At 40.9% G+C, this 26,355-nt stretch overlaps 1 protein-coding gene across 16 annotated transcripts in view; it reads left to right on the forward strand.

Annotated features, from left to right (window-relative positions):
- Positions 1–26,355, forward strand: part of LOC133420771 (adhesion G protein-coupled receptor L3-like) — a 303,952-nt gene that overhangs the window by 39,515 nt on the left and 238,082 nt on the right. Inside the window, exon 1 of one of the 16 annotated variants that reach the window (XM_061710578.1) lies at positions 10,193–10,244. The exons of the other annotated variants lie outside the window; for them this stretch is intronic. The gene's annotated coding sequence lies outside the window, so the exon portion shown is untranslated. Of the gene's footprint in view, positions 1–10,192; positions 10,245–26,355 lie in introns of those variants that run through there. 16 annotated transcript variants of the gene reach the window in all.

A 26,355-nucleotide genomic window follows, 5' to 3' on the forward strand; every position in this document is an offset into this window, starting at 1 on the left:
AGTGGTTTTCCCTCTGTCAACCCCTCCTCTCTTTCTTTTCCCAGTGCGCCCATCTGTTGCCCCCCTTTACTCGCTGAGACCTGGAGGATGTGTTGATGGTTAATATCACAAAAAGCACCGCTCACGTCTCTGCATTTCTTTTCTTTTTTTTCTTCTTTTTCTTTTTTTAATCAGTTGATGTGACAGAAAAATCCAAAGCGACAAAAGACCCAGATATTCCTTGAACTTCAAAAGAAATGTGATGGGGAGTAAGTGGATCCTAATGTGAGTGTTTTCCCATCTTAAAGAAAAAGGAGCTCAATCGTCAAGGAGATGTCGACGTCTTAACTGGAGGACTTTCTCTCCTCTTTGGTTTTTGTCATATGCATATCCCTTGAACTTTTTTTGCACTCTGTCCAAAAGGCTCAGCTCCAGCAAGGTGTGCAGGTCTAATCAGCTCTGTTTGATGTGCGGAAGCAGCAGGCTTTACGGAGGAGCCAAGATCTCTTAGGACATTAAGGGGAGAGGAGAAGGAGGAGAGGAAGAGATTACTTGTGGTCTTTTTATAGAGGATCATTCCATCTTGTCCTTTTTAGCTCACTCATTAGTTCTCGCCTTTCCCCTCAAGGGTGATCCTCGCGTTTTGTCTTTTACCGAGACCGATGCCACTTCTGGCACTTTGGGAAGGATTGTGCCTGGTTATCAGTTAACCAAATATGATTCCCCAATCTTTCCATCATTATCAGGCCACAGTTAGAGAGAGCTTATGTGCTCAGAGCTATCCCCTCCCTCTCTCTTTCTACCTCTCCCTCTCTCCCTTACCAGGTGTAGGGAAAGAAATCGACAAAAGAGGAAACGAGACAAATGAATAATGATTGCTCACTCTGCTTTTGTAGGCAGTGAAGGCTGAGAAGCACATGACAAGCCTTTTCTTCATTCTGTTCTCCCAATTCACCCAATTTCCTCCCTCCCTTTGGCTAGTACCTGTGAAATCAGACATCCTTCTGTGTCCATCATAAAATAACCAACACTCTCAGCTGGCTGTCAGGAGAGTTCACCTTCTGACAACTGGCAGGCATGCTGAAATAATCAGAAGTTGTCAAACGTGAAGTGTCCTTAGTTTTTCTTCTTTTTTTTTTTCTTCGCCCAGTTTGCATTTCCCCGCCGGCATCGGGGCTTCGACTGCAGTGTAGGTGTGTTAAAGGCCTCTTTGTCAACAGAGATCATTAAGTAATGCCCTTCAGCCACATAATTGGCAGCAAAATTGTTGTTTAGCTGAGGAAAATAGAGACGCGGTAGGACGGGAGCTTGTTGCTCCCACTCCCAGACCGTCCAACTCGGCGATGTGATGGAGCGTTTCATACATTTTCATGACCTCTTATGATCAGTACTCGAGTTGTAAAAAATAAATCAGGGGGGATAGTGGATTTTATCATATGGGGACAGATAATTTGTGCTGATTACAAATAATATAATATATTACAAATAATAGCAGTGACCAAAACAGCTGCAGAAATACTGCAGGAATGACATAGCAGCAGTTAAATGCAGCCTTCTGTAAGCTTTAAATATCCACTGGGCTTACATCAAATACATCAAAACACAACAATAAAAAACACTTTTCTGAACTTATCAATATGACTCTGTCCTTCACAGGATAAGTAAAATGGATCACTGCAAAAACTCACAATATTAACAAGAATATTTGTCTTATTTCTAGTTAAAATGTCTCATTTTAGTAAAAAAATCTCATTACACTTAAAACAAGACTCAACACTGGAAAAAACAACAATTTTCACCTGTTTCAAGTAGATTTTCACTTGAAATAAGTAGAAAAATCTGCCAGTGGAACAAGATTTTCTTGCTTGTAATAAGAAGATAAATCTTGTCCCACTGGCAGATTTTCCTACTTATTTCAAGTGAAAATTTACCTGAAACAGGTGAAAATTGTCACATTTTTCTGGTGATGACTCTAAATGTTGAAATAGCAGTAATACCAAATTCGTTGATGAAATAACATAAGGGATGGAAAGGGGGGATGGTAGTTTTACAGGGGGGATGATTTTGACCGTTTTTATTTCAGGGGGGATGCCATCCCCCCTCATCCCCCCTCAACTCCAGTACTGCTTATGATTATACATCATTCTCAAGTACACCCAATCCTGTCCCCTTTTTAAATATGCCTATGTGGTTCATGAAAATTTAATTAGCATATTTGTTCTCCACGCGCATATAGCCAGCTTCTCACTCCTTTGGAGAGGAAGCACCTGTCTTCTAAAAACACAAGCAGAGAAATTATTGATTTGCATCTGTTTATCTGGGACGGAGCCGGGCACCTCCCTCCTGTCAGCCCCCGCAGGCGACGTTTGAGGATCCCGAAGGTGCCATCACGGTCGTCTGTCCCCTTTTTTTTTTTTTTTTTTTTTACGGTGGCTCTAAACCGCGGATAGGGGCTGCAATCTGTTTCTTCCCTCCCTTGAATTTTATTTACAGCCCCAGTCCGGCAATAAAGTCCAAAATTTATGACTTACTTTTTAATTAGAAATAATGTCTTGTAGAATTTAAGTGATGGATGGTTTAATCAATATATAGACTGTGGCTGGCTCAATGATAAACGTCGCTATTGACAGTGTGCAGAGTAGCCTAACTTAACACTTTGTCTTTCAGAGAAATATGGAGTGTTTTGCTTGCTGATGGAAACTGTACAATGCCCGATTCTCCTTCCACTTTACTTCCTTTCCCCCACCGTGTCGACATATCTTATCTCAACAAGCAGCGTTTCCTCCGAAATGAGTAAACCTCCTTGGTGACCTAGTATTAAGGTAATTATTTTACCTCGCTGAACCCCTGTTGCGCGGCGAACCACATCTTCTCAGTTTGAAATGAAATTAGGGAAGAAGGTGGGTTCTGGCGAAGGAAAGCGTACAAGCGGGGAGGAACGCACTCCTCGAAGAGCTAGAGATTTTAGTGGGTGAAGTGATTTCCTTTCTTGCTGAAGTTCAGAGAAAAGTGAGAGCAAAGGATTTTCAAGAAGAATAATTAAATGGGAATGAAGTCAATGGGATTTGTTTGGCGGTGCCGCGGATGGTTGCGTAACTCACACCGGGGTGGAATTGTGGTACTTGACAAACTGAATTCACTTCTGTCACTTGTGGCTTATTGTGAAGTTCTTCATCGGAGCTGTGCTGACTTTGGCTGCGTTTTACACTCGTCAGATGATGCCAAGCGTTGATCTGACATGAGAACAGGGTTTAAAGTCTTGATCGCTGCAAGGAATATTGTCAAGGTTTGAACCGGGGTGTGTGGGATGCATGAGTGTAAAAAGGGTTTTAAGTACAGTATGCACAGTTAAACTTTAGTTTTGAGGGCATTTCATAATCCCATACCTGAAATATTGTATTTACCTAAAATACTATCGCTGAAACCTTTTGTATAACTTCCAACCACAGTTGATAATTAACAGCTTGCCAGACTTCCTGAAGACAAATTACTAGTAAATAACTTCTTTGTCATGATATTTTCATGTGATTTTAGTTCACTGCATGTTATTTATGTTTTTGTTGAATAGGCTCTAAGTTTGTTTATGGTTGATTGTGTTGTATTGGTAAAATGTAAAACTTGTCATTTTAAATGTAACTGAGATACAGATGCCTAAGCGGCCAGACAAAAGTAAAGCTCGGACGGAGTTGTAAAAGCAACTTTGTGCATGTAGGGGGACCTACTGATCTTTATGCAGCCAATTTGAATATCAAAATCTATTTGATTTGCCTTTTTCTTAATCAGCTGAAACATGTTTAATCTAGCAGATCTTGCAATGGTAATTACAATTTTTTTCTTTTTTTAATGATTTCAGTCAAAAATACCTCACATAACTAACAAATAATGTGAGTTAATAATAACAATAACTAACAAAATACAGACTGAAGTGACACAATCTGAAAAAACCTGGATGTGTAACTGAAGTCACAAGAATTGTGCAAAAATATCTTAAATAAATAAGAATATATCCCTGCAGATGATTTAGAAATAAAGGCGTTAATATAAAATCCAGTCTAATCTACTCTTTTGTGCAGGTGTGACGGCCTGTCACCTATATATTTTATCCAGGCTCCAGTCACAGTTAATAAAGTTAATAATTACTTGAGGTAACAGTAGCCTCAAAGCTTCTGGATTTTTGTGGCCTTTCTTCACCGTCACACATTAATGATTGCAACAACATGCCTGACTTTAAAATGCAAGCTACCTACCTGAAAGGGAGCACCAGCAGACGAGGTAATCTCCCCCCCAACATATTATCACCTGGCCTATAAGGCACACCACAATGCTGCTCTGTTTCATTGATTAGTGTTGCATTCACTGCCCAGCGCAGGTGGAGCCCCTAATAATGGCTTTATGCTTTGTGCTCATGGTCTCTGGAATAGAATAACCGCAAATGACATTGAGCCCCCTGCTAGGAGTTCCTCTAGTCAATGGTTAACTGTTGTGTGGTGATTTAAAGCATCCGGGCTCAGTCGCGACTGAGCGGTCCTGCAGATCCTGACCCGGGTATGTTCCTGCTCACCGACGGCCACCCTTCCACAGTTCCCTCGCACTCGCTCATTCGCCGCCTTTGTGAAACACAAGCTCGTAGATAAGTGTTGGGTTACTCATGTCTGTCTGGTTCATTCCTCCATTTTCTCTAATGTCCTTCCAAAAACATTCTTTTTTTCTCCCAGACGGCAAAGTGGTTCTTGTTGAAACATGGACAGCAGGCTTGGTCTCTGGTGAGCAAATATAGACATTTAGTCACCGCCGGCTCTTTTGTATGACGTGAGTGCTGGTTATTTCCCCGTACGTACGCACACTGCGACTGTACGCGTGACTAATCTCGGGGACGATGTAGAGACATGCCGCTTGTAGGTATGCAGCTTTAGCTGAGATTAACTATGATATCTGGAGCTATTCATTTGTTGTATTTGCCTCATCTTTACTCATGGCTGACAGACAAATGGCACGCACAAAATAAACAGAGTCCTTTTAGGTATTTTCAGCTGCAGCCCACAGGTTTTTTAGCGGTTTTGGTAACACGTCGAGCTTCAAGTGGGCTTCTGGTTTGTCTTTCACAGAACATCCCAGTGTTTTTGCAGTTCTGTGATGCAACCTACAGCAATTACATTAAAGGGGGGAAATGAGCGGCTACCGACACGAGTTGGAAACCAGCTGGGACATCAGCTGGTCGTCTTTGCTGGTCGAGGTCACTGGCAACCACGACCTCTGTACTGGCCAGTTAATTAGGGATTACAACATGGCGTGACCCTCGCGATGTCATTCACCGTTTGAATAATGAACACCTGGAAATCGTGAGCAGCTTGTGCATTGCATTAAGACTTTTGAACTCCTGTAGCCTTAGTAATTGCACTGCAGGATCTCCCCCTCCCAAGTGGTGGAATAATTTCTTTGATGAAACTTGAACATTTCAAGACTCTACAATAGGTGGCTGGTGATATACATGTATGCTGTGATGCAGTTACAGATGCCGTGAATTTCTTAGGCAGGGATGATGACTGTTTTTTCAATATCACTGGCATTTTAACAAATGTTTGTTGAATTACCAAGAGATCTGTGGTTTTATATGTATGTACGTATGTATATATCAAGTTGATCTGGATCCGGATATATTCAGATATGGATATTAGGAATGGGCGATATTTTACCGTTCACGATATACCGTCAAAAAAATTCCCCACAGTAAGAATTTGTCATCTCGCGGTAAAAACGATAAATTCCCCTTGATGACGTTTTTGTGTAACAAACATGGCGGAAGGCGGATCTGAGAGCGTGAGTCTGCAAAAACAGAAGGAAATGGTTGTTACATTTTGATATAACGTTTGACTATTACAAAAAAAAAACAGATTAATTTGCACATTTTATTTATATTAGAAGAGGTCAATCCTGATAGGAGTTTATTTTCAGTGAACTTTTATTTATTTGTCCTGTTTCTTTATTTATCTGGTTGTATTTTTTTCTACTTTGTGATTTCATAAGCTAAGAAAACTTGAAGGACAAATGTCCTTTTGCTGTTTGCACTGTTATCCCACTGTTTAAGCCATACAGTTTGAATAAATGTTGAATCTGTTCTTACATTTCAAACTTATTTCATTTGAGTCATTGCAGTTTTGCAGTACACGTGTACTAATTTAATTGTTTTTTATTAATTCAATTTAATTGGTGTAGTTTAGTAGCATTAAGTATTCTTTTAGAGCAGTGTTTTGGGGGCTCCAAAGACTGAATGTGTTGTTAGATTTATAGTTAAAAAGGTAAATTGGTATTTTTTTATCGTTATCGGGATAAATGCCAGAAATTATCGTGATACATTTTTTTAGTCCATACCGCTCATGCCTAATGGATATTTGTTCATTAGGTGGACACCTGGTTTTAAGTCTGGGTGTACAGTTTTTTTTTTGCCTTTCTTAAAAGCTTTTGTGAACAACCACCTGTGAAATTCAGCTCTCAGAGACTTGTGGCTATGAACGTCACCGACTGCAGTATTACAGTTTTTTTTAAAGCCGTTGAAGGATGACAACATGCCACACACACCTCCACTGCTTGGCAACACTTTTAATTGACAAGTTGGCAAGTTTTTGCTTTTGCGTTGCACATATTGAAGATTTTTTCTTTTTCTTACTTACTTTCCATCTAACGCACTCCTGTTGCTCTCTGTACAGTCAGTCCCGCCTTTAATAGCTCGTCTGCTCTCACGGGCCTCCTTTTCTTCGGTCTTGAGTGTGTGCACTACACTCGTTTATTCACCCCCATGTGTGCTACACTTGTTCAGTTTAACCCGCCCACCCCAGCCCACCCCCCCCCCGACCCACTCAAAAAACAAATTGGTTGGAGCCTAATCTTCTGCTAAGACTCTGGAGCCCTTTCTGTGCAGAAATGCATTTTCTTTATCAGCTGTTTGGACCACGCATCTATTATTTCAAATACCAGCCTGTAACATAAATAAAAGATGAGGAGAGATTCTTATCCAACAAAAGTCAGGCACACCCAAGAACTGGGGATCGGTGGTGTGAAAATAAAATGAAGATAGTATTAAAATCAAGATTAATATTAAGAGAGTGACTGGGAAAGGGAAAGAACATGTATCTGTGAAGATGTGAAGAGGCTGTTGCTTCACATTCCTGGTGAGGTCTGCGTCACCTGGTTACGGCGATGTCTGTGTGTGGGCAAAACAAAGCTCCTCAGCACTGTTTGTGAATTTAGAGATGGATGCAGCCCAGGTGGAGCGTGGGTTTCACAGCTAGAAATACAGATCCGACAATCACATGTACATGTTAGGGTTAGGAGGAAAAAAAAGCAGAAAAAAAAAATCCAATTTAACCTGTAATTCTCATATTGCTTTTCTGCTGCAGCTGGTGTGTTCATCCGGGTCGACGGTGATTTTATTTGATTCTCCCCGTGTAGACGACCCAGATCTGCAGCCGGCTCCCACGCCCGTAATCATTTGGCCCAATGCCTCGATTTCGAATTGGTGAATTGTTACACGTGGAGTAGACAGAAAGTGATACAGCTGCTCGCAGGGCCACATTACTGTACCGACTGCTTTTCGCAGGTCACAGTGCATGGGAGAAGGTATGGTGTTTTTCCCCACCCTTCTGTCTGTGCTGGCAGTGAGCACACCTCAGTGCACACAAGTCCCTAGATGCAGTCTGGCAGGCCTAGTGAATCATCTTCCCGTCACAGGTGGGGGAAATACAACAGCGGGATTGGCAGTCCAAAGGTGGCGTCTGGCCCACGCTTGAGTGAGGTGTTTGGCTTTCTTCCGCTGGAAATGACGACATGTCAAAATTTATTTCATTTTATCTTTTTCATGCAGGGGGAGAAAAAGTGCCCGGGCTAAGTTTCTGTTCTCCCTCTCTACCCAGAAGCAGCTTTCCAGTGATGCAGCAGATTTTTCTGAATAGACCCGAGCGCGTACAATGGTGTGAGTTTTAGCCCTGAGTGCTTCTGTGTTTGCACTCGGCGTTCCTTCCACCGTGGATGTTCGTCTCTCCTCTTTTGTGTTCGAGAGTCTGTTTCATCTGAGCTCTTGTAGGAAGGTGGTAGCGAGGGCCGCTGATCAAAGGCAGAATCCTCAGGGCCAGCGAGGGCCCAGCTCATGCAGCAGATGTTTCCCGTCTCTGTTAGCACCTCGGTTTAGAGCTATCCTTATTTAAGCGGCTCTGGCTAATGGCCCTCCGCCGGTGTCGGATACAACCGGATCGTTTTTCATCTCCTGTGTGTGGAACATGGGGAGGGAACGTGAAACGCCAGGGATATCTTGTTCCTCTCTGACACCCTCACTGTGCTCCTCTGTGAATTTCTGGCCAAAAAAAAAAATAAAAAAAAATCCCTTTCACAGTAATTGGGTGTGAATGAAACACTTGCGCTTGGCCATTGTCTACGGTACAGTCTTGCATTCGGGCCAGTGGTTAAACAAGCCAAGAGCAGGAGAGAATATAGACAAAAGGTGTGTGTGTGTGTGTGTGTGTAAGGAAAAGGACAGAATAAGTTTTTAAGAAAAGAAAAAATGTACCACAAGGGTGTGGGAGAAGAATGTCCAGAGTGGACATGGCACAGATACGGTTAGCAGAGCGCGGGAGTGAAAAAAGGAGGCTGCTTTAAGAGAAATGGCCGCCTCAGGTCCAGATTCTTCATATGCTATACAGGAGATTGATTGAAAGATTCGGTGGGCTTAATTGTGCTGCGCCATCTGCCCAAGTTGCAAAACCTGCCAGGCATGTGACAGTTTCCAACAGGCTCGCTGACGAGCAGATGTGTGCAGGACTGTGGGCGCCGTGCACTTAAACACGTCAGTCTTCCTGTAATTTGTGATCACATCTATTTATTCCTTCTTTTTTTTTGAGGAGAATTAAGACATATGTAAAGAAAGTATGCAAATGCACATTGTGAAAGCTCTCCTTTTACGTAATGAAATCTACCTACGTGTGGGCACCGCCTTGTGGTCTTTATTACTTTGTGCTCTCTAAGAGATGAAGAACTGGTTATTGTTTCTGTCAGAAACACTATTAATAAGACCAATGTCATCAGCTCAGAGAGACTTTCCATAAATCAATCATCCCTTTCCCCCTTTATTTCCACAGTACAACACATCGCCTGTGGAGTTAAACAAAAAAAAAAAACAACAGCAAAATGCACTTCACATCGCCTGCATGCTAATTCATCCTGGAAATTCATTCAGTATTCAATGAGAAGGCCGCGCGGGGGAATTTGTCTAAACAAAAGCACATTTAGTATTGGTCCTCCGAGATATGTCATTTCTAAGTTAAAAGGAATAAATTGACATTTTCCTGAAATATGCTTATTGGTTTCTTTGCTGACATTTACTTGAAAAGATTCAGTATATAAAGCTGCCACCTGGAGCTGGTGAGCTGTAGTAGCACGCAGACTGAAGACAGCTACTGCAGAGACACTTGGAGGGTGGTGTTCTCTACAGATCATCTTTTGAAATATAAAAAAAAAGACTGATATATGTGTTAATTAAAGATCTTAACAGGTTTTAGCAACTTATATTGTCAGTGTTGAAAGCCAGCTGAACTGTTACCTACGTTTTACAGTCTCGATGCAACGCTCATTAGCTGCTCGTGTCGTGTTTAGCACACAAATGTCAACGTGGTGTCAGTCGTGTCATCTGTAAATGGTCCTAACATTTTCAGAAAACTGGGCTTTTTTTTTATATCTAAACACTTGAAGAAAGTTTTTCTGTCTATTACAGCTCTTTTAGTTGTGAACATCTAATCCGTAAATACCTTCAAGTTAACTCGGGGAGTTCAAGCTTTAATCTTTTCCAAGGACTTGAACATGATGTGTTTAATAGCTAAGCTACATGAAATGTGTCCGTGTCCAAATACTGGTGGACCCAACTAATAATACTACACCAAAAAATTGGACATATACCTTTCAGTGTACCTGGAAAAAGTAAGTGATGACTTCATTTGTGAAAGAAAGTCCTAATAAGTTTTTCTAATTATGCAAATGGTATATTCAGAAATATCCCGTTACTTAATTGACCTTGATGTTTACATAAGTACAAAAAAAACAAACTTTTGAGTTCCAAATGGTCGATAAAATCAGCAAAGTAGAGAGTAAAGGAAGCTGTGTCATTAGTGAAGCCACAGCTCACTGCTCTCTACTTTCAGGTACAAAAGCGAGGGATCAGATTCACTAGAAATTGGACACCTCTATCTTGCCAAAGGGAGACAACATGCAGATTAGCAAATAAGGTAATTGCATTTGCATATCACATCACCAACAGCTATCCTTCTGCTGCTTTGTTCATGCCAGGAGTGTGATTTAGCTAACTCTAATGTGTCCTCACTTGCTCCTCCTAAAGAAGGCTGTGCATCAGCAGTGCATCAGCATTACAACAATCTATAGACAATAAGTTCACTTATTTGATCAACAGTTTCTTTGCATTCCTTTTTAAAAAGAGTCAAATATCCGGGCCAGTGTTTGCTAAGGCCAGATGTTCAGAAGTCTGCTCATGGCGTGGTCCATCGCTGCGTGACTCTGTCTTCCAACATTGAACAGCTTCATTTAGCCTTATCAAGCAGCATTATTGATGGCAACTGAGAACACAGATCTATCATATGGCAATAATCTCACTGATAATTTGCATTCCAGGCTAAAGGTTTAATTGGTGCCAGTCCTTCAGAAGAAGTGGAAAATTCAGATGGAGAAAAAAAAGAAATAGAGATATCAAAAGACGGAGGTTATGTGAGTTGTCATGTTTGGCTTCTCCTTCCCCCCTTACCTTATTCTTTTCCTATATTATGGCACAGGAGGCGGAGGGGAAATCGGCATGCGTTTCATATTCTACATGCTCGTATCCCCAAGTCCCTTTGGTAATTATTATTCAGTAGATGCACTGCTTGGCACAAGGACAAAAGTTTGCATAATTTATGCAAGGCCGTCATCAGTTTTTGAAAAATGGCCCCGGCCTTTTCTTGTGCTTTTAACTAAATAGATGCGCTTGAGCCCGGACATAAAATGGCCGCATGGAAGAGGGGGAACTTTATTCACATCTTTACCTAAACTCTGAACCGGACCCGACTTTGGAAAAGGCATATTGAGGTTGCCATGTCCGACTCCAATATATTTATTTAGCTTTTTTCTCCCCTGGGTGCGCTACGCCCTCTCCCACTGGGGGAAAAAGTAGAAGGAGAATACTTTTAAAGGCACTTTTTCTTCCCCCCTGCAAAAGTAGGCTTCTCAGATGAAGTATTTGGAGATAAGCTGAGTATGATAACAGAACACCATTCCTCCGGATATGTCCCCGGGGGCTCTCACCTGAAGTCTCTGGAGTTATTTTGAGCAGTCTGCTCACAGGAAAAGATCCTCGGAGGACAAAATCACAAGACATGTTACCTATCTCAAGAGAAAATGCTTGAGTATATTTTATTGTAGTGGGTGACAATGCAGATACATTCAAACCATTGGGAACCTCTTCCCCTCATGTACATATGTCCTACTTTCCATTCACTTCCACAGTAAAGCTCGCTGTAAACATTTCTTTTTTTCCATTGCACTGTCCAATGGTTTAGATTTCAGCAATATAGTGCTGGTCTTTCAAATTCCCCTCTTTTGCCAGAACAAAAGGAGGATGCTGGATCTTTGTGGCGGGTCTTTTTGTTTCGATGGTATGAAGATGGAAATTTGGCATTTGTCTTTTAATTTCTAAATAGGCTATATTTAGTGGACAGGAGGCATTATCCTGAATTCTGGACGTAAATAGCAAGCTTGAATAATAAGCCTCTTGGCTCCCTGGCTTGTTCTTTTGGTCTCTGGTGAAGTGTGAATATAGGATGGTAAGCTTCTCAGTTCTTGTATGCGTTGTACAAAATTGCAAGAACATTTAATGTGATTATGCCGACTTTTCTCTCTTTTAAAAAAAATTTATTGTCAAGATTTTTGGTTGTTTTTATAAAAGACAATCACTGCGTAAGCTGTTTTTAGCTTACAGCCACATCCTGGAAGAATAATTTATTTTTACAATATTGGACAGATTTTTAGACTTTGCCGTTGCGGTAAAAGAACAAACAGACTTCCATCTGACGACGCGTGAGATTCCTGATCTGATGTGATTGCCACGCTCAGCTCTGAGGACGCATTTAAGCGGCCCACGTCTCCAAGCAGGCCAAAGTCATCAGTTTATACTACCTTTCTCTACATGCAGACTTAGTGTCTCTATTTAAACCTGCTGTTAGCGTCCGTGCAGCCAATCAATAACCCAGCAGAGTGTGTTATTTGTATGGAAACCACTGCAGAGATGATAAAAGAGGAGCGCTTTGGAAGGAAGTTGCAGCACAACTAACCTTCTGAGGTCGTTTGACACAAGTGTTTCTTCCTTGACCTTCAAAAAGTTTTACTAAGGGAGAACAAAATTGAATTAAACATTTTTTTTTTTTTTTTCCCACTACAAGTTCTCAGAATATCAAAATTGATGGTGAAAACGAGGCAGAAAACTTTCAAAACTACTAGTCTTCTAACAGCTCTCTTGACCAAGAACGGTTTTTCTTTTCTCTTTTTTTTAATCCTAAATAAAAACTGATCGATGAGCTTTACTTGGTTGGAAGACACCTCATAGCAAACAGCACCAAAGGCAAGGTTTTTGCCAAGATTTTAGGATTCCACGTGGACACATAACAGAAGAGCTGTCTGACTGTCATAACTTGACGATGAATACATCCATATTAACAACCCATAACAAAGACGTATCCTTGGCAAAGAGCTATGAGTGGTTTTCCCATAGAAACCCACTGGAAGTGCGGCCTCCTCTGGCAGCAGCGTTTCAGGTCTGATGACCTTCCTGCTCGAAGTTTTGTCAATGTGGATGTTTTGCTCATATTTTGGTGATTACCCTCCCACGGCCACCAACTTATGTGCTCAGGTTTTATGCCACTAAGATGTGCTCTGCATTGCACATAACTTACACCCCTTTTACACCAAGCTGGTTCCAGGGCTCGTTCTGGGCTAGAACCAGACTTAGCACCAGTTCTTTGGTTTTACACAGCCTAAGCACCGGCTCCTGGCTCTCAAAACTGGTGCTAGACAAGAACCAACTCTTTGCTGGTCTAGAGGAAAGAACCACGTTGGGGGCTACGTGCTTACGTCAAGGGCTGGGGGCGGGGCTGGGGGCGGTGTTACTGAACAACCAAAGCAGAGTAAACATGGAAGAGCGCCATTTGCCACATGTAAATAACAATATTACCGTATTGACCCGAATATAAGACGACCCTGATTATAAGACGACCCCCTCTTTTTCAAGACTCAAATTTGAAAAAAGACTTTTTTTTAACACCAAATTCAATTTTTTTACAGAAAATAATTACAGTACATCTGAAACAAATGATTATAACAATATATTTGAGCAAAAAGCATGTTATTTTGCCTCATTCAAATTATGATCTTGAAGTTTGCATCATAACTTCTTCGACCCACTTTTCTCCAGATTGTCGCTACGTTTCTCATTTTCTGTTATCTCTTCTGTTATTTTCTTCTCTTTTCTTTCTTACCGCTATTTTTTTTGGCTTTGTCCTGGGGAGTTAAGTTCAGCATTTGCTTTAAAGATATCTGGCGCCATCTAGCGTTGTGAATGGGTATAACGTCTAGACCCCGAATGTAAGACGACCCCCACTTTTTCAGTCTTATTTCAATGCAAAAAACACCGTCTTATATTCGGGCCAATACGGTAGGTGACTTCTTTCTTTTTTTTTTTTTAATATCTTTTTATGGTAAAAAAATTGTAAAAAAAACTGAAATTTGATGCCAAAAAAAATTGAAAGTTGGAGGGGAATCATCTTTCCAAAGTAAAAGTATGCATTTCTTAGCGAAGTATGTGATCATAATTAATATCCTGCTTTTTTTCCGGTCTAACTGAAGATCCAGTGTGTCATTTAATTAATACAAATTGTAGCTTAACTCAAATTTAATTTCTCCATCTTTGTCGTGGTGACTGAATTTGGCGCTAGTTGTACCGGGAAATGGTGACGTACACAGACGTATACACTAACGTGATGACGTGGCTCTCTGGCCAGCTGCTGGCCAGCACCAGCTTGTGTAAAAGCAAACGGTTCTCAACCGGTTCTTACTAGAACCAACCTCGAACCGGCTCTAGCACCTGCACCAGCACCAGCCCTGGAACCAGCTTGGTATAAAAGGGGTATTAAAGGGATACCGGCACTGTTGTAGATTTCTTGAGATGTATCAAACATACAGATGAAACAGCACAGAGAATCTTTTCTCTGGGGTTTTGGAACAATTGCTTTTTTTTTCACTATATATCATGATGCTATGGACGACCACTAAACGCAGTGAATGCGGTCTTGGGTGGAGACAGTGATGGAGGGTGCCGAGTGCCCGACTTTATTTTGCAGTCACATTCGGTAGAAGATAAGCGGTTCCAAGTTTGCTCCGGAGAGATGAGCCAGTGTTTGTAACCTTTGCTGATGCCTTGAAAGCCGAAGGCAATGGCTTGTGGATAAATTTCCCATGAGCTTTGGAGTTATTCCCTCTTGTCCATCCGGTTTACCGTACGGCACTCGAAGTCCCTCAAACTACGGTTGTCTTAAGCGCTTCTCTTCTCATACTTGAACAAGGTCTGTTGTATTCATATTTTATGCAGCAGAAGGGTAAGTGTCATACAGCAGACAAGGCATTATATTAATATTTAAAGAGCTAAACCCCGCCCCGCCGAAGCACTCTGGCTCGTTTCAGCTTATTCACGTAAATGATCTAATTTATTCCCTAACTGTTTGAAAATGTGACCCAGAACATGCTGCCCTATTAGAAAACAATAATGAATAAATGGCTGGGTGGATGTGGAAAGGAGGCACAGTGAAAAGTCTGCAGGCTCTAAATAATTTCATTTTCAATCGCTCAAATATGACACATTATTTTTTTTTTTTCCTTTCTGGAAAATATCATTTGCAACTCCAGCTCAGAGTTAAGACATCATTAGTCAATATGTATGCCTGAGGTTGATGAATGCACTTAGCACTTGTTATGCAGGAGCTCCATATGAGCACAGATGTACATTCATGCCTCTCGCACTCGGTTTAGCATTCGCCATGAGCCAAGCTTCAGACTTTGGCTGCATGACAGTGCCGTGGTGTTTTTCTGTGCAGGTCATGCTGTCGGTGTGGTGCCATGTGAATGAAGACATACTTGTACTTTGCCAAGTGCGCCTTTTGTGTGATAATTATAGCCGTGTGGGAGTAACATAACATTTTTAAACTTTTAAAAAGAGAAAATGTGGCTCTGAAGAAGGGAAGTAAGGGAAAACATGTTCAGCCTGATGGTTTTCATACCTTTCCTTTAGTTTCCGTTGCTACATCCGCCTGCTGTTCTGTTCTGAAATGCTTACACATGCTCTGAAGTAACCTGGTTGCAGGCAGCTTTCTCTTGCCACTCGAGTCATTATAATAATGAGAAAACCCAGCTACTATAATCCAGTTAAGGGATTGACTGATTTTGCATAATGCGATTTTTGCACTAACCAGATTTTTGTTTGAGTGATCAGGTTGCTTAAGTTTGCTTTGAGATGAGCCTTTCAATAAAAAAATAAGTATTATATGCATTCATCATGTATACATTAATTATGTTTTATAAATTGTCAGACCTGATGCACCCTTACTTGCTGGTTGCATTGCTAAAGCCGGGCAGACACTGGGCGATTATCGGCTTGTTTTGAGCCGATTTTCCAGTCGTGCGACTATTTTTTGGATCGGGCCGGATTTCGACCCAATCGTTGGTCGTGCCTCGTGCAGAATACGTGGGGTAACAACAAGAGATTAACACCTCACAATGAGCTCCCGATCACGAATCGTGTGCTCGCAAGAAAATCAAACGTGTTTGAAATCCTCGTCGCTCCTCGTGAAGGAATCGCACAGTTGAAGCAGCTGCGACCCGATTGGATCATCCTTTCACAGAGAGCATGCACAATCTCTGATGTCACGTCAAAAACTATTATTTGTAGTTTAAAGTGTTGCAAATTCACATTACAAATTATGTTTTAAAAAGACTGTATTTCCCACGTCTGCCCAGCCAATTCCTTGTCCAATCACGACGTTGTCTAATCTTTTTCCATTTATCGCCACACAGAATGGCACAAATTGCCAGCGTTTGTTTTTCCTGAGCATCTTTGGTGTCTCCCACTTCCGGGTTCCTCCTCTTCCACTTCTTTTTGACGTTGCGTGAGGATTATGAACGTATAGTGTGAGCAGACGGGTCGCATCCGAGCATCGGGACGTACAGTGTGAGACCATAAATCGTGGGCTGCAAACTTTTGAACTCAGCGATCTAGTCGTGCAGTTTGAGATGGGGCTGAATCAAACGATTTAAAATATCGCACAGTGTCTGCCCAGCTTTAAGCTGGGCATAAGAGAATGTGAGTCTGCTCTAGCTTCTGAACTGTACACTTCCAGAACAAGGGTGTAAACTTGACATCGATTGATATCTAGGATCAGAAGCGCCGCACAATTGAAGCTGTATGCAGCTTTTTGAAGGAGCCCAGTTTTACAGGAGCCCAAATATCTAGTACTGCCCTGAAGCAGCATACCAGAAGACCCATTGATGTCAAAAATGTTAAATTATTAGTGAGTTTACACAATTCATGCTTTCATAAAAATCCAGAGTGAAAAAGTTCAAAATTGTGTTGACTTTCAAAGCCAGAACTATAAAGTTGGTCTTTGAAGCAGATTCTAAACTGTTTTCTCATCGGGTAAAAAATGTTTATTTTCAAAAACACGCTGCCTGCTGTAACATCTCACTTATAATCTCTGGAACTGACAGCAGCGAGTCACGGACAGAAAATAGACAAGATTGATTGATTGATTTTTAGCTGACTGCTTGACAACTGGCAGCTTCCCCGAGGGCTGGGGGATTTTTATTTTTTATTTAGTTTAGTTTTTTTAACCAAAAAATGAATAAATAAATTAAATAGCCCAAAAGACTATGGTAATATATTAAAAGGCAAAATGGGAAGGGGTTTTTGCTATATTGGTATAAATATGATTATTTATCATTGATTAGTATATCAGACAGTTTGCTTCTCCTTTACTACTTATTATTTCAGTTATTTCAGGTTCTATATCTGACAGAAATAGATTATACATTTTTTACAAATGAACTGGTGACAATGTGTGTATTTTGATTGTAAGCACAGCTCACAGCCAGGCTGCAGGGTAGGCAGACGGGGGAAACGGTAAAGCAAGTGCTTGCAGGAATAGTTTTTGGACAACATTCTTTAACAGAATTGAATTGCAGTTTGTCTAACAGATTTCTACATTTGAATTTTACATTAAGTTACCAAGCTTAAAGGGGACCTATTATGGCATCTAATACCTATTTTAAACAGCCCTTGAATGTCTTAAAAACAAGCTTTTGATTGTTTTTGCTAAATAAATTAGAAATTCAGCCTCTAAACCATGTCTTTATCTTCCCAGTCTCTAACCTCATTATCTATGCGGGATTCTGAGTGGACGGGGCTATGATAATGAGGCTCTGTGCTGATTGGCTGCCTGAATGACGTGATACACCGCTACGAAAAAATGGCGGAAGCTCCGGCCGGCGGAGTTAGTTGTGGGCGTGGTTTCACGCATCGGAGGCCAACCGATGTAAATTGCATTTTTGTTACGTGACGACGGGAGCAGAATCTGAACGGCTAGTAGAAGTCACATCACATTGGATGGCTCATCCGGGCAGCTGTACAGACACTGCAGAATTTGGTTGCTTTCCTCCTTCTCTGAGTTGGCAGGCTGAGGGGAGACCACTTTATATATGTTAAAGCAAGAGAAAACGTGTGTTTCATAATAGGTCCCCTTTAATGTAGCACGCACAAATTTGAAAGTGCCATGTCTTTGGAGTTGTACACATACACCTGCCGCACAATTGGTTTTGAAATTTAAAGACAGATTTTTTTTCTTATTAAATTTAGAGGAAATCACTCAAAATGTATTAAGTTAAAGATGCCATTTGTGCTGAGCATGGATCCCACATATATATATAAGCACTGATCTTTGAGGCTGTGCTTCAGTCTGGATAAAGATTTAAGGAGTTCAACCGAACAGAGGACGTTTCCCCATGTCAATCCATTCACCATGTGTTCTTTCCATCGTGTTGACGGATCCTGATTTTGACAGATTGTCAGTTGAGAAAGTTGTCAACATGTCTCGTGTGCTGTGGTTGCCTGAGTCGGGCTTTGTAATGTTGCTCACCATTCAAATGTTTTGCCATGTTACTCCTGCTTTGTTATTTTGTTATTCCAAAGACATTTAATTATCACTGCACCCCATTCTCAGTATCCAATTTATGGAACTATTGATATCATGAAATTGCATTAACTGTGGGAATGTACACATGCAGGAAATGTGTTTGGGCTGATGCTGGGTTCGGCTCTGGGCGGTGCGTGCGAGGTCACAGTCGACACTGCTCATATGTAGATAGGGCAGCAGTGATTGGAGCAGAAATGATTGCAATTCACGCTCTTGGGATTTTTGTTCATGCACTTCAGACAAAAGAAAACACAGAAAAGCAGTAGATGTTGCCATCATCAATCTTTTCTGAGACTCAGTTTCTGTGATTTGTCGGAACAATGAAAGTCAGATTTGTGAAAAACGGAGCTGTTGAAATTCAAGGTTTCTGAAGGGTTTCAGTCCTGGAAACACTTTTTAGAGAAGTCGTAACAACACCCTAGCATACTCTGATACAGCCTGCTTTTTCACTTCAGAATTACTGGGATTGATTTGTGTTGCCCTTTTGCTTTTTTTTTTAGCTTTTCTTTCAACATTGATGTCTAATTTTACCCTGGCCCCCTGGTTAATTTTTATTTAGCGTGCAATCTGTGATGTGGACTCAAACTACCTATCCCAATTGTTTCAAATCAGCCTGAAGTTAGCACCGTGGGGCTGGAAGCATTTTAACATATAATTACAGTGATACTTGTTCACACTATAAATAATTCATATCAAGGTTACCAATAATAGCTTCTGTAGAGGATGTTCTGGGGAACTATTGCTTACTGAGTGGTGCCAATATTTCTGATAGCACCGCATGTGGTGCCATCAGAACTGAACCAGATGAACTGCAGTTACATGTACAGTTATGTGAAAAAGAAAATTCCGCCTCTTTTGAGAGAAAAATAGGTTTTCTTCTGGTGGCTCTCCAAAGCGAGCCATACTAGAGTCATTTTCTAAGACTTATTCTGTAGTTTAAAGGATAATTCAGCATGCTATATGAGGCCTGTAGGGTCTAAATGGAGTTTTTTTGTATTTTATTTTGACAATTTCTAAAGGTAGATCTGACATAGGGAGGGGAGATATTTTGGTATTATAAGACATCAATATACATCATATGTTAATTGGAATATATTGTGATATTTATCCGTACTCATAATCTTGCTCTCAATAGGGCCATTTACCTTCCTCTTGTTACCAAGTCCATAGAAATGTTGGAGCTGCTCCTACCATCCCCTTAACCCTTTACAGGAAAAGTGAACATATTTGGTACCTTCAGTACAAGTACATACAATGATTTTTACAAAATAAAATCTACAAAATATGAAAAAGGTCCTTTAATTTTCTCCAATAACCCTCAAGAGTTGACATTTTTAAATTCCTAGTATTTTACTGATTAAAAGGTTAACATTACACGTGCCGCTCTGCATCTCTACTCAATGTCTTTGTCACATATAATAGAGCCATTTGAGCAAACGAGAGCCTGTTACATGATATGTATGGCACCAAGTTAGAATTCACAATTTAACTTCACTAGTATAATAAAGACATTTGTATTGCATGTAGGTATTCGGTTTAAAAATACGGGGATATGAATTTTGGTCCTTATTGCTCTCCCCTAAAATGACACTGGGTTTGACATTCTGCCACTTTCTTTCCTGACAATGCATGCAGCTCTTGAGAATATTTTCAATTTGTAAAACTCTTTTTCCCCAGAGAATGCTGGACTTCGGATTGTTTGAAAATGGCCGTATAAGTCTTCCCAGATTAATGGACAGGAACACTGGCTCCTCCGAAATCACTTTTGTTTGTCCTTCTTTGTGTTGTATCAACATACACCCAAATGCTCTGGACCAGCAAACTGTTAAAACTTCTCTTTTATAGAGATGCTCACACTTGCTGATGACCAGTTAAACAAGTGCACTTGATTAGAAGTACGAGTTGCTGCTTACCCTCTTAAAAGCCATTGAAGCAGTAAGGGCGTACTTTGTTTTCCACACATGGCTTTTGCATTTTGGTTTCTTTTTCATTATAATTATGACACAGTGTAAAATGTGCTGTTAATCTTTGGTTATATTTACCTTATTATAACACCTGGTAAGCACCTCCTAATCTTTTTTTTCTTATTGTGATATTTACATCCTCAGAGTAAAGGAAATATGATCGTTCTTGTTCATTGAACTGAAACTGATGAGTCAGATTACTTAAGTAAACCTTTCAGTATGTTTTTAAAATTTCATTTTCAGTGTGTGGTTGTTTTTGAGAATTTTTGATTTTTTCTTTTTTTTGTATCCTCTAAATAATTAGGTGTGATGCACAATTTTTTTTAAACGAACGGTAGTTTATTATTACTTTTATTGCTTACCAGGTTGGTACCAGGCTTTTCTGAAGTTCAAGTCTTACATACATCATCATTTTAAAGAGTCTTATTTTCTGGAAATCCATCCATCCAATTTATATATCCTTTGCAGGGTTTTCTGGAAATATTTTAAATATATATTAAATGTTAATCAATCAACTATGAATTCAGGATTAGTTGGATTTGGTTATTCCTGTGTAATTTTAGTATAGAGATAGCATTTATGGCAAAAAAAAAAGTTGTGTAATGTGTATGAGCTCATGGTTATCTTAACACTGCATGAGATGTAGATATGAAAGATTTTTACACAGATACAACTTGAAGTCTCATTGAAGGCCCAGTTCAGACCTTGCACTAGCATGAATCCTGAAAGATTCGATCAGAAATGGATAGACTTAGCGCTTGTGTTTACACCTGCCATTAAAATGCGTACCTAAATGGGCCTTGAGTGATCCCGCTCAATTTGCAAATAATCATTCACTGCAGTTTTTTTGTATTCTCCACATTCTTTAATTTGAATCCCTAAGGCCTGCAGCTGGAAATACCAAGGTGTAACTTGTGGTATACATCCCGTTGCAATTGGTTGGGTTCAGGGGGAATGGAAGAGGTACCAGTCCCATTTCATGAAATATAATTTTCCTGATGTGAATCGGTTTGACAGACCATCTCAAATCAAAGATTTGCCACACATGCAAAGAAGAAATTTTACTCATTCACATGCAAAATCAAATAAGAAATCAGTTTAGTTTAATTTAGTAAGTAAATCTGTCTCAGACGGCTTTCATGTTCAAATTATAATGACAATATGGACATGTGTCCCATACCACCTTGAAATGCTCATTGAGTGATTACACATTTAATCAGCAATGTCCACATGTGACCAGATTTCTTAGGATGCATTTTCATTCCAGGTTTTAGCAGCAGGATTTGAACCAATGTTGGTCATACCATGAGTTTTTCAGGAGTTTAAAAACCAAAAATGATGACTGTAGACCTGTTTTCTTCAGTTTAAAAACATATCAAAAAGAGTCAATAGCCTTTTTGTGGAACTACTTTAAAGACCCCCCCCATTTTAGCAATTTTTTTTTCATCCATCAGATTTAACCCATGCAAAGGCAGCCTCTCTCCTGGGAGTTTTAAGTTAATCTCTTAATCATACAACCATAATTATGCTAGCTGTGCGGAAGTTTTTATTTTTGCCAAGTTTTGCCAGCTATACACACCCAGAAAATCTCCACATGAGCAATGTACTTCTGGCTGTAGTTGTTATTTTCCCATCTTTCTGGCCGGGCATATTGGGTAATAAATATGAAATCCACCAGAAATGTCTTGCACAGATGATGTTATTAGACTTGCCAGGCTGAGGCATCAGCTGTGTGTATTGGACGGGTGTCAGAACAGAAACCTCCCCCCTTCTCCAGACTTCCCCCTGCGTTGAAACCAACTGGTCAAGGAATTTTGTGCCAGACTCCTGGAGAGTCCCAGAGACCCCTCTTTGCTCCATGTCCAAGTCAAAAGAAAGACTTTGGCATGGAAATAGATTCGCTTGCACTTATGGCTTAAAAGCAAAAGACATCTTTGCCCAGTTTAACTGCGAAATGGGGGTTTGGGATTCTGAGGGGGAATTTTGAAAGGGGTACCGGGCAAGATAGAGTTTCAGAGTTCGCTTTAAAGGTACCCCCACCCACACACACACACACACACACACACACACACACACACACACACACACACACACACACACACACACACATGGGCGAAGGCCTGTTGTGCAGGTTGAATAACATTCCTGTTGGATTGATACAAAAATGAAATGAGGAGAATGAAAAGAGAAAGGATGGAAGGGTTGAAAATCCCCTGCAGCTGAGCTTTTGGCACCTCACTAGAGGTGGCTGACAGGATTCCCCAGAAATGGAGTCAATATTGTTCTGTGAGGGAGTTTCAGATCAAAGGGACTCATCGGTGATACAAAAAGAAGCACTTTAATACTGGTGTTGTTGTCAGAATGATTTGGTTGTGGTTAAAACGTTTTGACATTAAGAGTTTAAAGCAGATGGGAAGCTAGACAGAGATCGTGGCCTGGCATTTCACAAAAAAATATGCAAGGCAGATTCTTGTGAAATGCCAGGCCGTCCCATTGGGTTAAATAACACTTAATATATGAGTTCTTAACAGCCAGGTTGCAATTTAACATTTCAGCCTTTGAGATAAATGCTGAAATTAACAGAACCTGCTGACCGTGTGTGTGTGTGTGTGTGCGTGCGTGCGTGCGTGCGTGCGTGCGTGCGTGCGTGCGTGCGTGCGTGCGTGCGTGCGTGCGTGCGTGTGTTAGCATGCTAACGTCTGATATCTGTGAGATGTTAAGTATGAAATGAAGAACAAAATTAATGTTTTAAGGCAGTTCCAAATGGCAAAATGTAAAGAAAATGCAGAAATCGATATGTGGCTGGGTTAAGGTTGCTAAATTCATCCCGAGTAAAAGCTGTCCGTTAAGACCCAAACGTGAGCCAAAGAAAACTGCATGTGTGGACTCTGTTTGTGCCAAACATTCTTGGCTATCTGCTAGATCTTCTGATTGGTCCAGATTAAAGAAGACATGCTTTAGTTTTTAAATTTCACCCAGGAAATACTTGTGCATATAGTAATAAGGTAACAGTTGATGTTATAGGCAGTTGGGGTATCAGGTACACACCTCACACATGATTTTTTGAGTAATAACTCTAAAAAATCCTGACCTGAAAATGAAACACAATGTAAGGAGGGCCCACTGAGACAAAGACAGAATGTAGTGTGCTTGCAAACCTTGTAATTAAGGGAAAAAGTATGTCCTAAGTTTAAAAGAATTGACTTGATATTATCTCTTTTGAACCTTTCGAGGCAATATCTTTGGCCAAAGTAAATATTGGTCACTCCTAAAGATTGTATTGACACATTCAGTATTGATTAGGAAAGGTCCATGAGCTGAAAGCTCTCTGTTGTACCACCATCGACATTAGCAGGGGGTATTCTCATTAATGAGACCGTGTTCAGTGGCTCCACAATATTTTCACATATTTGGTTGCTGCTCTCCGGAAAGTCGAAAGTAATTACAGAGTCCTCCGTTCCTATCTGTTCTGCAAAGAGAGAGGGAGTCAGGCTTGTGTTTGCTGCGGTATACTGTAGGTGGACAAATGACACTACCCTAGAGTAGAGGTAGGGGTTGGATCTGAGGCACTGGTTCAGATTATTTTATTCACTTTAAGTCTGTTTTATAGGGATGGGGAAGAGGGCAAAAGTGGGGGACGTGAGCAAGTTTCAGGGAATGACTGTGGAAGTATTTGTTGTGCAGAAAGACTGTGTACACTTGCTCTTTCTCCTCTGTTGCATTCAAGCCGCCAACAAACACACTGCATTACATTTTCTAGAGAAGAGCTTGCTGCAAACCCTATTATTATGCATTGCGCTGCTTTTGTTATGCCCTGCAGGTCCATTTATCCAAGCCCTTTATTTGAATCTATATTGTGCATTTTCCAGTCTTGGACTAAAGGGTTTTCATGTAATAGACTGTTCAATGTAGCAGCCTGTATCCATCTAGTGTTTGTGTGTGTGTGTGGCTGTGTGTGTGTGTGTGGGCGTGCGTGCGTAGAAGCTCCAATCACAGCATTGTAAAAGCCATGGTTTGCAGTCCATTCCTGTACTTTGACATTCGCTAACTACCCCACGATCTGTAATGTGGCCGTCTCACCCCAGGAGCGCTCCGCGTTTAGATTCAGAGAGATAGCCCGCGGAGTCCAACCCAAACACGTCCTGCTGCTCAGCCAAGAGACGCGGGGCAAGGTTATCAGTATGTGGGTGTGTGTGTGTGTGTTCATGCGGCTCCCTGAAAGTAGTGTTTTGCGTGCATAAAGGCACAAATGCACACACGCACACTTCTGAGCCCCCCCCCCCCCCTTTCAGCATACTGCAGGTACGGCCTGAATGGATGAGCTAAATATCCATCTCTAATAGAAAAACCATCGATAGCATCAAATTCGTGTCGATGTGGTTCTTTTCGCAGGCTTCCAAATCACTTCATTAAATCCCTTGTGTTTGCAGATTTGTACTTCACACAAAGTGGCTTAATTAGAATTAGTCAGCATCTAGTGAAATTAAACCAGTACATCTTAAATGGCTTTTATTTGTTTATTTATTTATTTTTTGTTAGCTGCACAGCATGCAAGTTCCCACTGTTAAGTCTATTACATAAGAACTCGATTAACTTGAGAGGGTTTACGCAACGGACAGTAACGAAATATTAAATATATAAAGAAGTATCAAGTTGTGTGGCTGTGTGCAGAGGAAGGGGAAGTATATCTAGAGGAGACCGGAGAATACAAAGGTTTTGTGAAATTTAGTAGACCCTGGGTCTAAGGTTGGTATAATCCTCGCGGTACAACCGAGAAACTTGAGACCAGCTGTGATCTGTCGGACATGAGAGGTTTTGCCTCAACGCTAGAGGAAAGTGTTCCTCTCTTTGTCCAGAGCTATACCCCATGAGGATGTTTGCCCAGACCAATCAGAGTCTCATCAAAATCCATTCTGTGCTCGTCTGAGTGAGGACTTTGGTCCTTGCAGCAGCCAGCCAACAGCTCTCTATACAAGTCTTTCACGCTTTGATTTGCAGCAGGCACCTTTTCTCAATAGCCTGGGAAAACACGATGATGCTTAATTATAGATGGCCATCTCTGCACCTTTTTACATTAGCTTTAACTCGAAGAAGACAGGAGGGGAAAGAGGGCTGGCAGCGTGGAAGGCTTCTGTTTTAAAGTGATGATAATGATATGGAATTGGTTCATAGGCTCTTGTCAAGTGAGGGAAAAATCAACTAAGAACTTTTATAGCTTTTTATTTCTTTGAGTTTCAAGTAGCTGCGTTGCATTGCTCGCATTCTTCCCCCTAATGTTTGAGTTGAAGAGCCAGTCTTTGAGTGTACCAGGAGGCATTTGCAAGTTTGCTCTTGCTCGCTAATCGATCACTCCAAAGCCAGGTCACCGAGGTCTCGACAAGAGAGGGTCTCTTACTTTTCAGCCAGCCGCCTTTTCTAAAAGCTGCTAGACAACACACAAAAAGGAGCGCACAAAGCAATTCACCACCGTGACCCTTGCCCTTTTGTGTCAACTATGTTTGGATGCTAGTCAAACATCAGGTGAACAAGGTGGTCTGGTTCAGCAGAGGAATGGTCTGCTGTTGACCAAAAGGGACAAGTCTGGAGTCGCTCAAGTGTTTGGTTTAGCTTTCCCGACATTCTTCAGGTGTTTAATGTCATCCTTGAGCACTTTGTATAGATGCACCACATTTAAAGACTATTTTGAGTGAGTCTTTTAACTTAAACTGATTCACCCTCATCCAGGTCAAAGCAGCATAAAAATAAGCGGTGAATGTAGAGCAACATGGTGATTGGCAGGTCTGGCCACTCTTGTTTAAAATTAACTTTATAGGAGGCGGGTTTTAGAAACATGCATTAATGATGGAACTCTACACTATCAAGTTCTTCCCTTTTATACTATTTCATCTACTGAATTTCCTTGCTTTAATTTGAATAACATTCAATTACAACGATAAGTTAGGCAGACATCCTGGATCACTTACAGTTTCGGTGCCACTGGGTCAATAACACAATAAATTGCTGCATTGATTTTTAGTTCACACTTCCACATTGATATTTGCACATTGAGTAGCGACCGGTGCTTGGTCCGGGACATTTCACACAATAACAGGCAAAAC

This window comes from Cololabis saira, chromosome 20, assembly GCF_033807715.1.
Source record: "Cololabis saira isolate AMF1-May2022 chromosome 20, fColSai1.1, whole genome shotgun sequence".
Lineage (NCBI taxonomy): Eukaryota > Metazoa > Chordata > Actinopteri > Beloniformes > Belonidae > Cololabis > Cololabis saira.